General features: G+C 39.7%; 1 protein-coding gene across 1 annotated transcript in view; it reads left to right on the top strand.

The window, feature by feature from the left end:
* The window catches only part of LOC111599718 (serum response factor homolog), a 33,929-nt gene that overhangs the window by 6,563 nt on the left and 12,814 nt on the right, over positions 1 to 14,552 (top strand). The gene's annotated exons all lie outside the window — the stretch shown is intronic.

The following is a 14,552-nucleotide window of genomic DNA, read 5'->3' as shown; positions in this document are numbered from 1 at the left end:
CTCGCCGTTCGTTTTGTTGTTTATCGTTGTGGGCGTGGCAGCTCACTTAAAGCATATTTTTTGTTAATACTAGTCAAAACTCTTACTTAAAGGCGACTGTGCCATAACAAAGCTACAGCTCTCATATATATTTACATATATGCCAATAGCAATACCAATAGCCATAACTATATATCATCAGCTGCAGCAACCATATCGAATCGTACCCAGTGCCATCATTGTATAACGTTTCTACCAGACAAATCTCGTACAGACACACCGAAAACAAGACATATAGCCGAGACTGCTTTAGTTAGTCCTTAAGCATAAGTGCAATAAAATGAACTAGAAAAGAACTAGACGAAATAGACGATTTAGACGAACTAGATGAACAGAGATATCACCGGATAATCGTTTGCTGAGCAGAGTCTAAATGTAGACTCAACTACGTTTCGTTGGTGATGATCTTAACTGTGTTTTTTTTTACTCGTTTAGAAAATGTGCAGGGCGGCCTCCAGTGCGATGAGCGTGCTCTAACCGAACTTAAAAAGTATAAGATATCATTAATTATATAATATAGTAGTTGCAAACTATTATTTTTTTGTTTTGAGTGAAAACTCATAATCGTCTTAGCTTAAACTAAGCGCTATTTATAATTTACATAGTTTATTTGATTTCCTCCATTTTGGTCTATATATATTATTCAATTCGATTTGCCTGCTTGGCTCTGGCTATTATAAATATGAGAGCTACTGAATTTATTAATTTGCATAATTATATTTTAGCTGAACTGGAGTTTATGCGTGGCAACTCATGATAAATTACGAAACTAGTAAAACGAATACGTGACAGTCCTTTCTAAAGTATTTAACAAAATTTAATTAAATATAATATGTTATGAGTTTAAATTGTGATATTTAATTTATTTACGTTAAATATTTTCTTTTTTTTATATTTGACATTTATACAATGCTAATTCCAAATTCACACGATAATATGATTTTAAGTTGTGATATTTAATTTCTTTTTGTTAAATATTTATTTTTTTATTTTTGACATTTATTACAATGCTAATTCCAAATATAAATTTAAATTCAAATGTTTAAAATTCAAATTACTGGATGAATATATCAAATCTGACTTTCATCTTAAATTTATTTTTTCGGAGAATTTATCATGGGTTCAATTCTAAATTTGAGATATACTTTTATCACAACTAGTTTCTTTAAACGAAAATTATATATCAAGAAAAGTTGGCACGCATAAACTCGTAAAGCTTTCGTTAAAAATTCAAACAGAAATTCAAAGTCAGCTCGTAAATCGGATCAAAATTAACTTACTCTTTGAGTTGCCTGCTTCTCTGTCTACTAATATTTATTGTATATTTTTTTAATTAAAAAAAAAAAACAAAACAAAACAAATTAAAAGGCGGCTCAAAATATTTAATTCTTATGTGGCATGACAAAAGATAATAGTTAATAAAAACAAATTACGTAATTTGCAAGAAATTTAATATAATTTATTAATAAAAACATGTTTGAAACATTAAATTTCCAGATAATATAGTGCAAATTGCATTTCTGTCAAACAGAAACAAAAGAAAACAAAAACGCAATTCTATAATAAATATTCGTAGTTCAATTAATTTAAATGCTTGAGCAATTACCTAAACAAAAATAAGAAAATACTTTTAAAAAGACAAAAATAACAAACCTTTTTTAGGATAAGTAAAAGACATTATATTTAAAATCCAATATAGTAACTATACGAATATATATATATATATATATATATATTTATATATAGATATATATATGTTTGTATATATATTATTTAGCGCAATATTATAAAATAAAAAAACGAACGTAAAGAATATTTTACAGCTATGCAAATAACTCCCGCAGCTTATCCCAAAAGAGGAAAACCATATTGATGCTTTAACTATTTTCCCAGTTTACAATTTTCAGTTTTCAAGATCAAGGTTAAGAGCTCTACATAGCCACCTAGTTTCTTGTTAACCTACACGCAAAAAAAACCTTTAAAAAATACTTTTAAAAAAGAGAAAAAATATTATACAGCAGGCGAGTGGGAAGGCCTAGCTAGCTGAATGAATTTGTGTCTGTAACTGCTCGGCTTTTACTTGTGTCTGTATCTGTGTCTGTATCTGTATTTGCATACGTTTGTATTATCTGTTTCGCTTGAGTTTCATCATTGCGTTGTTTAAGCTTCCGCTTGTACTATTAAAAGTGCTTGAAGCTCTACCCGAGTCGAGCCGACTCCACAATAGACCCGCTGATAGCTGCATGTGGGTTGTGCGTGCCGCTTGTGACGTCATGAGCGCCTCACAACGAGTTCATAAATCGATCAACAGCAATTGGCTAGTCCGAGAGCCAAGTCATGCATCAGCAGCTGCCCTCTCATTACCCCTCGGAACTTGGCATGCAAATCGCGCGCGCGCGCGCTTTTTCAATGCCAGGCCAGCTGGCAGTCGCGTAGGCTTCATCGCATCTCTTGGCTGGCCTGATGACGTGTGCCGCCGAGGCATTCTTTTCGGCTGCTCCAACCAGCCACCAGCCACCAACCAACCAACCCAGCAACCAACAGCTGTCGCTTTATTCGTTTCATTCGCTTCATTCAGCTCCAACTGGAGACGATGAATGAACGCCGAGCACAACGCAAGCAGCAGCCACCACGCAAATGTTGTGGGTGTGACACCAACGCCGCTTCGGGTCACAACAAAACACACAACAAAGAAGTAGGTGTGCTGCTTCAACTTTATGATTGACTGTAGGTTACGCTGTAATTGACTCAAGGAGCTTGCTTCTACATGAAAACTAAAGCTTTTCCCATCGATACTTGTGTTGGGTCCGTTTTATTCTTATATCTTTATGCTGTACATCATTAATTTAAGTTTTTAAACTGATTTTTTAAATATGTAAAAGATAGCTGTATACTTCTAAAATATTTCATCCTGCAAAGCTGTTTGAAATGTCATAATGCTATCAAGTATATTCGACACCTGAGTTGTTGCAGTTAGTTGACTTTCTCTGTTTTTCCGTTTATAGGGTATTTGGTAGGTCACCACTATTTGCTATATTAATAGTGCTGCTATTGCGGTTGCTGCTGCTGCTGCAACTGCTTTGTCAACCAGCTGACTGATAAACTTCATAGCTTGTTATTGCCGCGGCTGCGGTACGTCGTTCTCTGCCACTGCCGCCAACTCCGAGTCCAGCCAAGGTTAGCTTCCCGCTTGCAGTGGGTTGTTTCTGTTTGTTATTGTTGCTAATGTCGCTGTTGTTGCTGTTGTTAAGCAACTTTACGCCACTTTATACAATACTTATGTATAGCAAACCAATATGCGTAGATTTTGACTGCGCGGGTGTTTACCTTCTTTGGTCGGTCACCTGCGCATCTTAAACGCCAACGCCCCAGCGATACATATATATGAATATATACGTATATATAGTATATATATATATATGATAAATAAAAGTAATAAAAAGGCAAAATGTAAGTTTATTGGCATCAACTCAACTTTTATTGTCATATATTTGTATACTCATTCACAAAGTGAACAATATATTTGTTGAAATTTGAAACATTTAACCCTCGTCTGTTAGTGTTATTGGCAAATCGGCAACTACTATATAATATGGTTCAAAAATATATTTTGGGTTTTTAAAATTGTTTCACTGTAAAGTAAAATGATTTCTGTTTCTTTGGTATCGTTTTGTTTTAGCGAATTTCTTCTTAATTTCTAAAGCATCTTACCAAGTTTTGTTATTGACTTTAAATACAGACATCAGTTTTTATGGAATTTGCATTGAACAAATAAATATTTTTGTTTCTTTTCCTTTAAAATTTTTCTCTGTCTTAAAATTTGCATTTGTCTCGGCTAAACTCCAGCTTCTGATCATATTTTTGCGTTTTTTAAGACCATGTGAGTCTGCTCGTAATTTTTTAAAATTCCTAACCCGTAAATAAGAGCAATACAAACGACTTTTCTTTCGAGGATTTGGTTAATTTCCAGTATATTTTCCTAATTCTTCTCTGCGTCTTCAAGTCTTGAAACAATAAAAACTTCAACTGCAATTCGAATTTCTTCTAATTCCGTTGGAAATAAAACTAAAATGCAAGATCTGCTCTAAATACTAATGAAAATAATTCGAAAATAATGAATTCCCTTCTCGTTAGGGCTTTAGGCAATAATGAATGTTATTTGAACGCTGCGACTTCTTGAGCTATTTCAAGTTGTGGCACACACAAAGTCGAATTTTTGCGCTGAATTTTCCCTGCTGAGGTGTTCCGCCTGGTGCTCCTTTTGCTCCTACTGTTTAGCTGTTGTCCACACACGTTTTAGTTGCCGCTTAGCCCCTCGTGGCTGTAAAGGCTGTACAGTAAATACATATCAGTTTGAGAAATTAAAAGCATTTTGCGGTTCGGCTGACTATCGTTGCCGCGTGCCGCTCGAGCCTCTAACGACATTTCAATGATTTTTCGACCCTGTTGCTGCTGCCCCCGATGTTGTTGCTGCTGTTGCCGCTGCCGCTGCTGCTGCTGCTGCTGTTGTTGTTTTTGGGGCCAAGCGTCACCAAGTTGGCCACGTGCGCAGCAGAAGGCAACGCGACAGGCGAACAGACGGCACAAAAGCATTTGCAATGCTCGCCGATTACGTACGAGGGCAACCTCTGTCAGTGGCCGGTGGCGTTGCCATCGCGAGTCGCCACCAACATCGCAACAACGCCAAGAATCTTGCGTGGCCCCAACCTGGAGACGGAGCTGGGTAGCTGCAGAGTTGTAGCTGGATTTTGTGTTTAAGTCGCCGCGCGTTGAGTTCTAACCACATGCCGCCACAATGTCCTCTTAATTTGCTAGGCCGCAGCTGCGCGATGATATCGTCGCCAGCGCATCCTCGATCCCTTTCTAGACTCCTCTGCATTGCTCTCTCACTCTCACTTTGGCTCTGTGTCTGCCTGTGGGCTCGTTTTTAATTCAACTGATTGTACTGCAGCTTCTGGAATTCGGCATTTCTTAAAGCCGCGCATTGTGCGCGTCGGCAACATCTTGAGGCTGGCAGCAGGGAGGTACCTGAACTGCGAGTCGCCTGCTCGCAACTTCTTGTGTGCCGGCTGCCTGCCGCCTTCGCAATCTGAAAAAAAAAATAAGAAAAAAAGCAAAGTTTAAGAAATGACAATTTGTGAGCTTCTTTTTCTGCTGCTGCTGCTGCTGTTGTTGTTTTTGTGTATTGTTTTTGTTTGGCGGACTTGTCTGCCGTCCGTTTTGTTTGCCTCTTGCTTTCATTGTGATTATTTAAAGGCCAAAACCCGCCAACCAGCCGGGCCAACTGGCGGTCTTAACGAGGCGCTTCTGCTTTTCAGAACTCCTTCGGCGCATTTAGTTAAGCAATTATTGTTGGCAATGCAAACAAATAATGCGTACATTGTATGCAACTGTCTAAGCAGCGATTGTGCAATCCCCTCGTAGTCGGAGATAGTGTAGTGCCCCCCTGGCCTGCCGCTCCCTCGACTGACTTACTCCAATGATTTTCCAAGTTAATCAAAATTCTTTGCTATCGACTATGAAATCTCAACGACCTTACCCCCAGGCGTGCCCGTCTGCTTTTTGGCTAGCGCCATGTGGCACCATGCGCCTCCCTGACTGGCACGCCCAAAAGCACTACCACTGAAGCGTGGCAAAGGCGGCGACGCCGACAACAGCTTACAAAGGTTTTTTCTTTTTTTTTTATTTATTTTTTTTAACTCGCTTCACTGCGCATTTTATGGCTGAGAATTAGCTTTTTTCGGAATGGTTTCTTATAAAGATTAGATTTATTAAGATGTTTTCCTTCTCAAGTTGTGAGCTTCACGTCTGTTGATCTTTCGTCATCTCTAACGATTATATCATGCGTCAGAGACTTGTAAGATAAGGATTGAAATATGCAAGAACTATGGAAAACCTTTGAGAAGCTTAACATTTTTTTCTTCAACTTGGAAAATTATTAGTTTTGCTATGAAAACGCAGCCATATCTTTGGAATTTCTCTGATGACATTACTTTAGTTAAGCCTTTAATATTAGCATTACAATTTAGACCTAACAAAATGTTTAATGAGTTCACATTTTGAGAATAATGAGGGAATCGTGTCGACAGTTTAAAGTGTGCAAATATATTTACAAAAAAGAGTGCTCTAGTCGGGAGTGCCCGACTTCATGATGCCCTGAAGTCTGCGTACAGCTGGTGTTCATAGGTGGCTGAATTGGTTGTTTAAGAATATATATTTTACAGTAAAAGTATATACATTAGAAAACCCATTTTTTATAGACTCCTCTATTGCATTCTAGATCATTTAACTAAATAAAATCATTTCTTCAAAGAGCTGCAAAGCCACTCTGTTTTCTGCTTACTTAAGCTTCAATATATGTAGGTATATCAAACAAAATGCTATTCATTTTAACATTTGATTCGATTGTGGTACTTATCGTAGTCCGGTACTGGGGAACTCGGAAACTGTGGGCAGCAGCAGCTCGGCTTGGCGCTGTGTGGGTTGTCCGCGTGCTTCATTATATAATGAAATTGATGGCACAAGTGTGCGGCGTTGGTGCGCTTAGAATTTATTACCTAAGATGTTTTGTCACCGCCGCTAATACCCGTACAAAAGACCAAAGACTCGCTAACTTGTCTCAATCGTGTTCCACACATATGCGAAGTGGCTATTAGGGCCTGACGAATTCGTAGTTATTTTAAATTTATTGTTAACTCTTGAGCAATTATATTGAATGTAGCATGAAAACCAAAATAATTGTAGAGTGGTAGTTCCACATATGTAGAGTGTATCTCTAGGGCATTTGTATTTAGTGTTGCTGCCACTTGAGATTAGAAACTCTATCTGAGCAGCAATCCTATATCAATTTTAATATCAATGCAATGAGCAATGAGCAATGCAAGATCAAACAGCCTCAAAGTAGAACATTTCTTAAGCAAATTTAATGCTTCGATGTAAAATGGATTATTTTTATGTCCATTACATCAAGCAGTTTCTATTAGCCAAATGGAAGCTCAAGAAATGTGAAAACCAGATTTGTAATTAAAACGGCAAAGAGTAGGTCCTATCTTGGTTAACCAAGTTTTTGAATAGGAATTAAAAATTTTCGGTAATTTCTGTAACTGAATTTCAAATGTTAATAAAGCTGTCGAAAATTTACTGCGATATTTTTTAGAAAAATATATTTTGAAACTAAATTTAGTATTCGCTTTCTTGAATATTTAGTCTACCCTTACACACTTTTTATTGTTCAGTCTTTCCGTCTTCAACAAGTCATAATGCTCTGTAAAACTTCAGCAGTTTCACTTGATGAAAGTGCCATAAATTTTCAATTAAACTTTATGCTGCTGCACAGAGTTTGATAAACATGTTGGCGGGACGTTGGGCACTTCTGCCACTCGGTCTAGACGTTGATGGTGATGACTGAGATGGCGACTACGGCTGAGGTACAGGCTTAGTCTGAGAACCCAACCTTAGTTTCCTTTGTGGCATCACGCTCATCATTGAGTGATTGACGCCGATTAAGCAATCCAGGCAAATATTTTGCATAATGTTGCTGGTGTGCAGATGCGACGAGTGCAATTATTTTTGAATTAACATTTATAACACTTGATCCTTGTTGTTGTTGTTGTTGCTGCCGCTTGGTTATTGCTTGGTTGTTGATAAAAGGTAGAAAGCGTTGCGCTTGACGCTTGGTTGCATTTAAAAAGTATTTTTCGTGCCTTGCTGCAGCAGCAACGAGTCAAGAAATATTTGCAGCAGCAAATGCTCTGTCCAGTTGGGTATTTGTCCATTTGGCTGTATGTCTGTTATGCGGATTCATTGCAACCGCAGCCACTTGTTAACTGCTGCAGCTACTGCTGCTTCACTTGTTGTTGTTGTTGTTGTTGTTGTTGTTGTTGATGGTGTTGCTGTTGCTGTTACTGCGGCTATTGCTGTGCTAAAATTTCACACCAACAATGAGCGCGCGCCACAATGAATGAAAATGAGTGACGCGTCGCATTGCGTTGCACTTTGGCTTGCCGTTGAATGTTGGCTAAATCGATACCTTAATTCAAAGGCACGCCAGACCGCATTTTTGGATAATCAACAGTGCGTCCGCTGCTCAGTTGTGGCACGCGTGAGATTTCCTGTCACAGGTTTCAAGTTGCCAGCAGCCAAAAAAAGAACAAAAACAAAATATATATAAAATGCCCGAAAAACGAACTATTGTATGGCTTATATTTATTTTGGTGTTTCCGATGGCTTATCTGGCTGGCACTTAAGCCTGGGAATTGTGGCAAGCGAGAAGCGCAAAGCGAGAAACGTGTGTTCCCCTTGCTGCTGTTGTTGTTGTTGTTGTTGCTGCTGTTGTGCAATTGCCTTTAAAAAGCTGTTAACATGCGTTGTCATCGCTGCCATATGTTGCACGACGCGTCGCGACTCGCAGTCAACTTCGACTCCTGGTCGCCAATCGGAAAGACAATTGCTGCCACCTGGCAGAATTGAACTCATTTTGCGACGCTTGGATCAACCCGCGAGGCTGCAGTTTGTCAGCATGCGTTGATTTCCATTGAAATCTATGCGAAAGTGCAAAGCCCACAGATTTGCGTAGCTCGCAGCGCTAGTTATAGCTTCCTCAGTTCACATGTGCCGTCCCTTATTTGGAAGCTTGTGTGCTGCGCAAAAACCAACAACAACAACAACAACAACAACAACAGCAGCAGCAAACCGAACAAAATAAAATAATACAGAAACCAGCACAACAGCAACAGTCAAGCCAAGCCGAAGCGGCAGCAACTGCGGGGGCAGCCGCGCGGGGGCACAAACCGAGCCGAGTGCAACGTGGTCGCCACATTGGCTGACTTATGACGAAAATAATTGCGGCTATCTCGGCTGGCGATCGCGTCATCGTCATCGACATCAACAGCAGCAGCAGCAGCACAGTTGCTTGTAGAAAGCTCATCGGAGCTGTTGTCGTTGTCCCTGTTTTTCACATACCCTGTAAATGGGCTATGGCGGACAGTCGAAGCTACCTTTTATGGTTTTCAAGTTATAAATTAATTTGTTGTGCTGTTAGAAAGCTTATAAGTTTATAAGCATTAAGCAAAGGTTAAACTAATCTTAAAGCAATGAAATATAATTTTTCCAAATTTTAGTTTAGCTAAAGAACAATACAAATTCTCACACGAGAATTTCTATAATTCTATAATTTTGTATGGGTGGTTTTATATCTATCAGAAACTATAACTGCGACTAGAAACTAGAAAAAACCTTAAGTCTGATATTTGTATATTTTATTCTATGATATTTGATGAAATTGATTAACCAAATTCGTTTTAAAATTTATATTGTCATTCATCACAATCTCAAGCAAAGAAATATTTAATTGTTCTTTCCAGAGAGAAATTTTCAGTTACTAAACAAATATCTTTTTTGTCCAAGCCCATCTACAGAGCATCTCTTAGTCGTGCAGAGTTTTGTAATGTTTTCATTTGAAGTAGGCTTTAGTTTTTGCTTTATTTCGTCTGCTTCCTTTAGCCGTTGCATACACGGCGTATGAGTAATCAATAATAATTTCATCGCCCATTTTCTAGTCGGCCTGTGTGGTCGACGCATTTAATTTTCATAGTGTTTCAAGACGCACAATCGATTGCCATAATAATTTCACGCAAATAAAACACAAATTGGGAAGAGAGCTGGAGCTAGACGGGGGCGCCGCAAGGGGTGAGCTTGGGGGGTGTCGTTTTCAGACACCCAAGCGGACTCAAAGATAATTTCGTATATTGTAATTTAGTTAATTCGCTTCGTTCGGCGTACGCGAATTCGCCAACATTGTCTATGCATTAGGTACATGTCGTAGTTGTTGTTTGTGTTTATGTTTGTCTTGCTGTGACTGTTGCTGTTGTTTCTTCGCATTGACGGCGACTGTGCGGCGTCTGTTGTTGACTACGTTTGATATGCAAATTTCTGTTTGCCATTTGCTTCAGAAAGCACAGACACAGACACAGACACAGACACAGACAGAGACTCAGACTCAGACATAAACACACACTCAGACACATATACCGATACAGATAGAGATACCGATACAGTACCCCACAGATACAGGCAATGCTACATAGATACAGATACACGCAAATGGGAATATCGTCCACAGTCGCTTGGCTGAAATCGCCCAATGGCATGATCGCCTGAAAATTATAGTTCATTCTCGTGTGTGAGCGTGAGCAGCACTTGAAATAGCATTTATATTGCTGAATATTGCTCAAATGTGGTCATAACAAAGCGAAAAGAGTGTCCTAAAGCATCCTGCTTATTGCGCCACAGTTGCGTGAGCGTCTGCCACAAATGAGCGCATAAAGCTACTTTGCGAAGGTGAATGGAATACTCAAGTTCCTTGTATTGTCCTGTCAATTTGCATGTGTTGGTCAGAAATAATTGAGTTCTGTATAATTGGAAGCAATACCAATTGGCGTGCTTTGCATACTTTGATATGCGACACGTTTGTCGTTTAAGCCTAACAAATTTAAATGTTTATATTTTTTAAAGCTTACAAAATGTTTGTTAAATAAGCTGCAATGCTCACTCTTACTTGTATAACGAATGTTTGTCACAATTGAGTAAAAACTTTGCAAACTACGAAGCGCCTTCTAGGCGTTAGTTTATTACTATAGAAGGCGTATATATAAACTTCAAGTTTCACTGTATAATTTAGATTGATGAATGAACCTGATCAAGTTAAAATTCTCTCTTTTTGAATTTGAGCTGCAATTGTAGAGCTATAAGAAATTTCTCATCCATGCCACTTAAAGCGGTCGCAGCAAAAAAAGTGAAGGCTTTGATCGCGTTCTTAGCGTTTTCGGCGCGTCATTTGTCGCATTTCATTTGGCCATTTTGCAGCTGATTGACTGCGAACAACTGCCGCACATGGCGTATGCGCAATATTTGCTGCCGTTCGGCTGGCAGATAGCCCAGTAGCCGCAGCGAAAGCAGCAACACTGAGTGCCACTTACGCGACGCCTTGACATGCCCACACGTAGAACAACAACAGCAGTAACAGCAACAACAGCAACAACAGCAACAGCAGCAACACCGCAACAACTTTGCAACATGCCACGAAACTTTTTGGAATTTATGTTGCGCCGCTTTTTTACGTTGGATTTTCAATTTTTGCTCTCCCTCGCTCCTGAGTTTTTCTTCTCTTTTTAACGGGCGGCGTGTGAGAATTTCTTTTGAAATGCAGCGTGTGCAACGCGTGTTTAGAGACAACATCGAACCTTTAATAAGCTGCTGCTACTGCTGCTACATTGACCGGAGCTAAATTTATAATGTTGTGCGCAATTAATTCACTGCCAAAGCTGCCAAACAGCGGACCAAAAGGCGAAAAATTATCACACCATTCAAATGACGCTCACGATGGCGGGTCCAGTGTTTGTCGAATTGTCCAATTGCCCAGTTGTCCAGTTGTCCATTTGTCCAGTTGTCCAGTTGTCCGTTTGTCGCTTTGGCGGCAAAACATTTAACAAGCTCAGCCGCCCAGCAGCTGACGCGGCCAGGCTAGCTGGCAAGCCGTGCCACAGATGCGGCATACCACCAAGAAAGCGCACGCTAGGCGTCCAATTGGCTAGCCGAACAACAGCAGCTACAGCTACAGCTGCAGCCACTTCTCCAAGAGGGGCAACAATGCTCCAACGGCTGACCGCTGGCTGGTGGTCCTTTGTCACCGAGCGAGCGCTGTCAACGCTAATTTGTGTGGATGCTGACCAGCAGCTACCGCCTTTTTTCAGCTTCAAAATATAGCCATAAATGTTCAGCACTTGCGCAGTGGATCAATAAAAATCTGCATGCAACGTGCGAGCTTTACAAATTACCTGCGGCATGCAGCATGCAGCATGCAGCGTGCAGCGTTCAGCGTTTAACTACATCGGGTATTTTCCCACGTCTCATTTAAATTGTAGTTAAAATTTGCCAAGCAGGCCCAGCCCGCGACTCAGACTGCGAGCTCATGCTGTTCTTTTACTTTCTATCGATGCAATGCATCGGTTCAACGTCGTCCCCATCGTCATTATTGTCAACTCTCAACCAGTTGCCAATCGTCTGTCCAGGCGTCCCTGTCTGTCTGTCTGTCTGTCTGTCTGTCAGTATGTCTCTCTGTCTGTGTGTCTGACTATCTTCAAGCTCCTGCCTGACGGTCTAGATTGATGTCTGCTGCTGGCTGCAGCAGCCAGCAACCAGCATCAGAGATTCTGAGATTCGCGCTGCTTGGCACAGTTTGCGCACTTTGGCATCCTTATTTCTGTAAACTTTTTTCAGCGAACAGAATATTTGAAACTTTGTCCTTCTCAGCGCATAACTAAGCTCGAAACTTATAAGTCTTACAACAAATTATATACTTGGCGTGAAGCATTAATTAGTAGCTCAATATTACTAAAGAAAAAAGACTTGAAAGTCTGGGCATCAACTAACACCTCTGAAATAAATAGATTTTAAAAGCGTCCTTGCTGTAGCTGTAGATATATCTTTTTGGCCAATATCAAGGAGTTGTCTAAAGTAGCTTTATTAGTAACTTAATATGGCTTAGAATTAATCTCTAGTCAGGAAAGACATCCCATCAGTAACCGACTAAAAGCTTTCAACTTTTCAATGGAAAACTTATCGGGTTTAAAGAGTTTGTAGAAGTCTGTAGAACATTTAATGCCAGTTAATTTATTATATCGTATAGCTTCCATTTAAGATCTGACAATAAAGAATAAGAATTGAACCTTATTGGGTGCTACTTCTACTAACTATCACATGATCAAGCCATTAAAATAATTTAAGTCTCAAATAAATTCCTATAAATGATTTTCTTTAAAATACGGAGTTCAAGGATTCAAATTTTCAACTATGTCAATTTCAATTAGCGCATGTTCTCATATTGATTGTTGTGCATTTATGTATATAGAGATCTGTCTTTTATTTCGTGCACGTATCTCGCTGGATGCTGCCCACTCTGAAGTCGTCGAAATGATTGTTTTACTGATGTTATTGTCTGGCTTAATACCCATTTGATTCAGCTATATTATGTACATGTATACACACACATATATACAAAGATACGTCTATATACATTTATATAAAAAGGTATTTAAACTTAAGCATGTGCGCCTTAATTAAAACTTGTGTGTGCGCTAGCTCGTAGGAGTTAATTAGACTGCGGAGGTGTACGGCCCCAGTTACTCTGAAAGCACGGGGTCTTCGAATGTGTCTCCGTCGAGTCGCTGGCCATTTCGTTCGCTTTCAAGTCAAGTTTCAGCTATTAGTCGCTCAATATAACGCGTTTTGCTGCTGTTCAAATACATGTATACATATATGTATTTATATAAAGCTATATATAAATATATTGTTGCTGCCGTTGTCATTGTTGCTGGTCGCTGGTTGCTGGTTGCTGGTTGCTGGTTGCTGGTTGCTGTGATCTTGAGTTCTTGCTGGCGTAAGGGGCCTTCTGGTACACAATATCGATACGTACCGGGGCCGTTTGGTCTGCTCTGTTCACACGCTGCTCATCAACAATTGCTGTCACGAATTTTCCACTCGGCGCTTTTTGCGCGCGCTACTTGTTTGTATTTTAAAATTTATTTATTTGTGCAGCATCTACACACAGAGAGAGACGCACAACACAGAAATACACACTCGATGAGTGTACAGCAGCAACCGCAGCAGCAGCAGCAGCAGCAGCAGCAGCCGCCGCAGCAGAGTCGTCCTCCTGGAGCGCACCAAAGAATGCATTTGATCAGATAATGTAATTCGCATTTTAAATTGAGGCGCATTCCCAGTTAGACTTCTTCTCACATGCATTTACCGTGCGCTGCGTAGGCCCCCATCCTTCAGGCCAGGCTCAGTGGACTCCCCGGCCCGGCCTCGGCCTCGGCCTCGGCCTGGTCTGGTCTGGTCTGGCGTGGACTCTGGCCAGTCCTCGCCTTGTCTTTCGCCGTTCCAACGTTGCGGGCGTTGCATTATTACGCACAAGTAAATCATCTCAGACGACGTCCTCGTCCAGCCAGCCTCAACGGCTTGTTAAGTAATTTAGTTGGTTCTTTTTTGCTGGACCCATCTGGATCTTTTTCTATATGATATTATGTATTACTTTTTCTCTTTTCTTTACTTATTTCTTTTATGTTGTTTTGACATATTTGTGTGGCTTGCATTTGCTATTGTTTATATGCATTAAATTGGTCTTCAATTAGGCAAAGGTGTTTTCTAATTTGATCACGGGTTTCGACTTGAAGATCTTTTATACATACATAGTCTATTCTATTTGTTAATCTGGCAACTGACTTCGAGGAAATTAGTTTCAAACTCGCCTTTTAAGGCATTTTGCAATTAATCAATCACTTTATAGTTTATTTTCAACTTGCGCTGTGTATGAAATGAGTGAGCTGTTAATTTATTCCATTTATTTTAGCTTGCGATCACTGACTTCTGAACAGATCTCAACATTATAACAAACGATCTCGGTATCATATTATATACCATATTAAGCTATAATATTAAGCAAGTTCGTAAACTTA

The sequence above is a fragment of the Drosophila hydei genome, unplaced genomic scaffold (assembly GCF_003285905.1).
Source record: "Drosophila hydei strain 15085-1641.00,03,60 unplaced genomic scaffold, DhydRS2 tig00000060-arrow-pilon, whole genome shotgun sequence".
In the NCBI taxonomy this organism is placed as follows: domain Eukaryota; kingdom Metazoa; phylum Arthropoda; class Insecta; order Diptera; family Drosophilidae; genus Drosophila; species Drosophila hydei.
The sequence above is the reverse complement of the archived record's forward strand: the minus strand, read 5'-3'. Positions and strand labels throughout refer to the sequence as shown.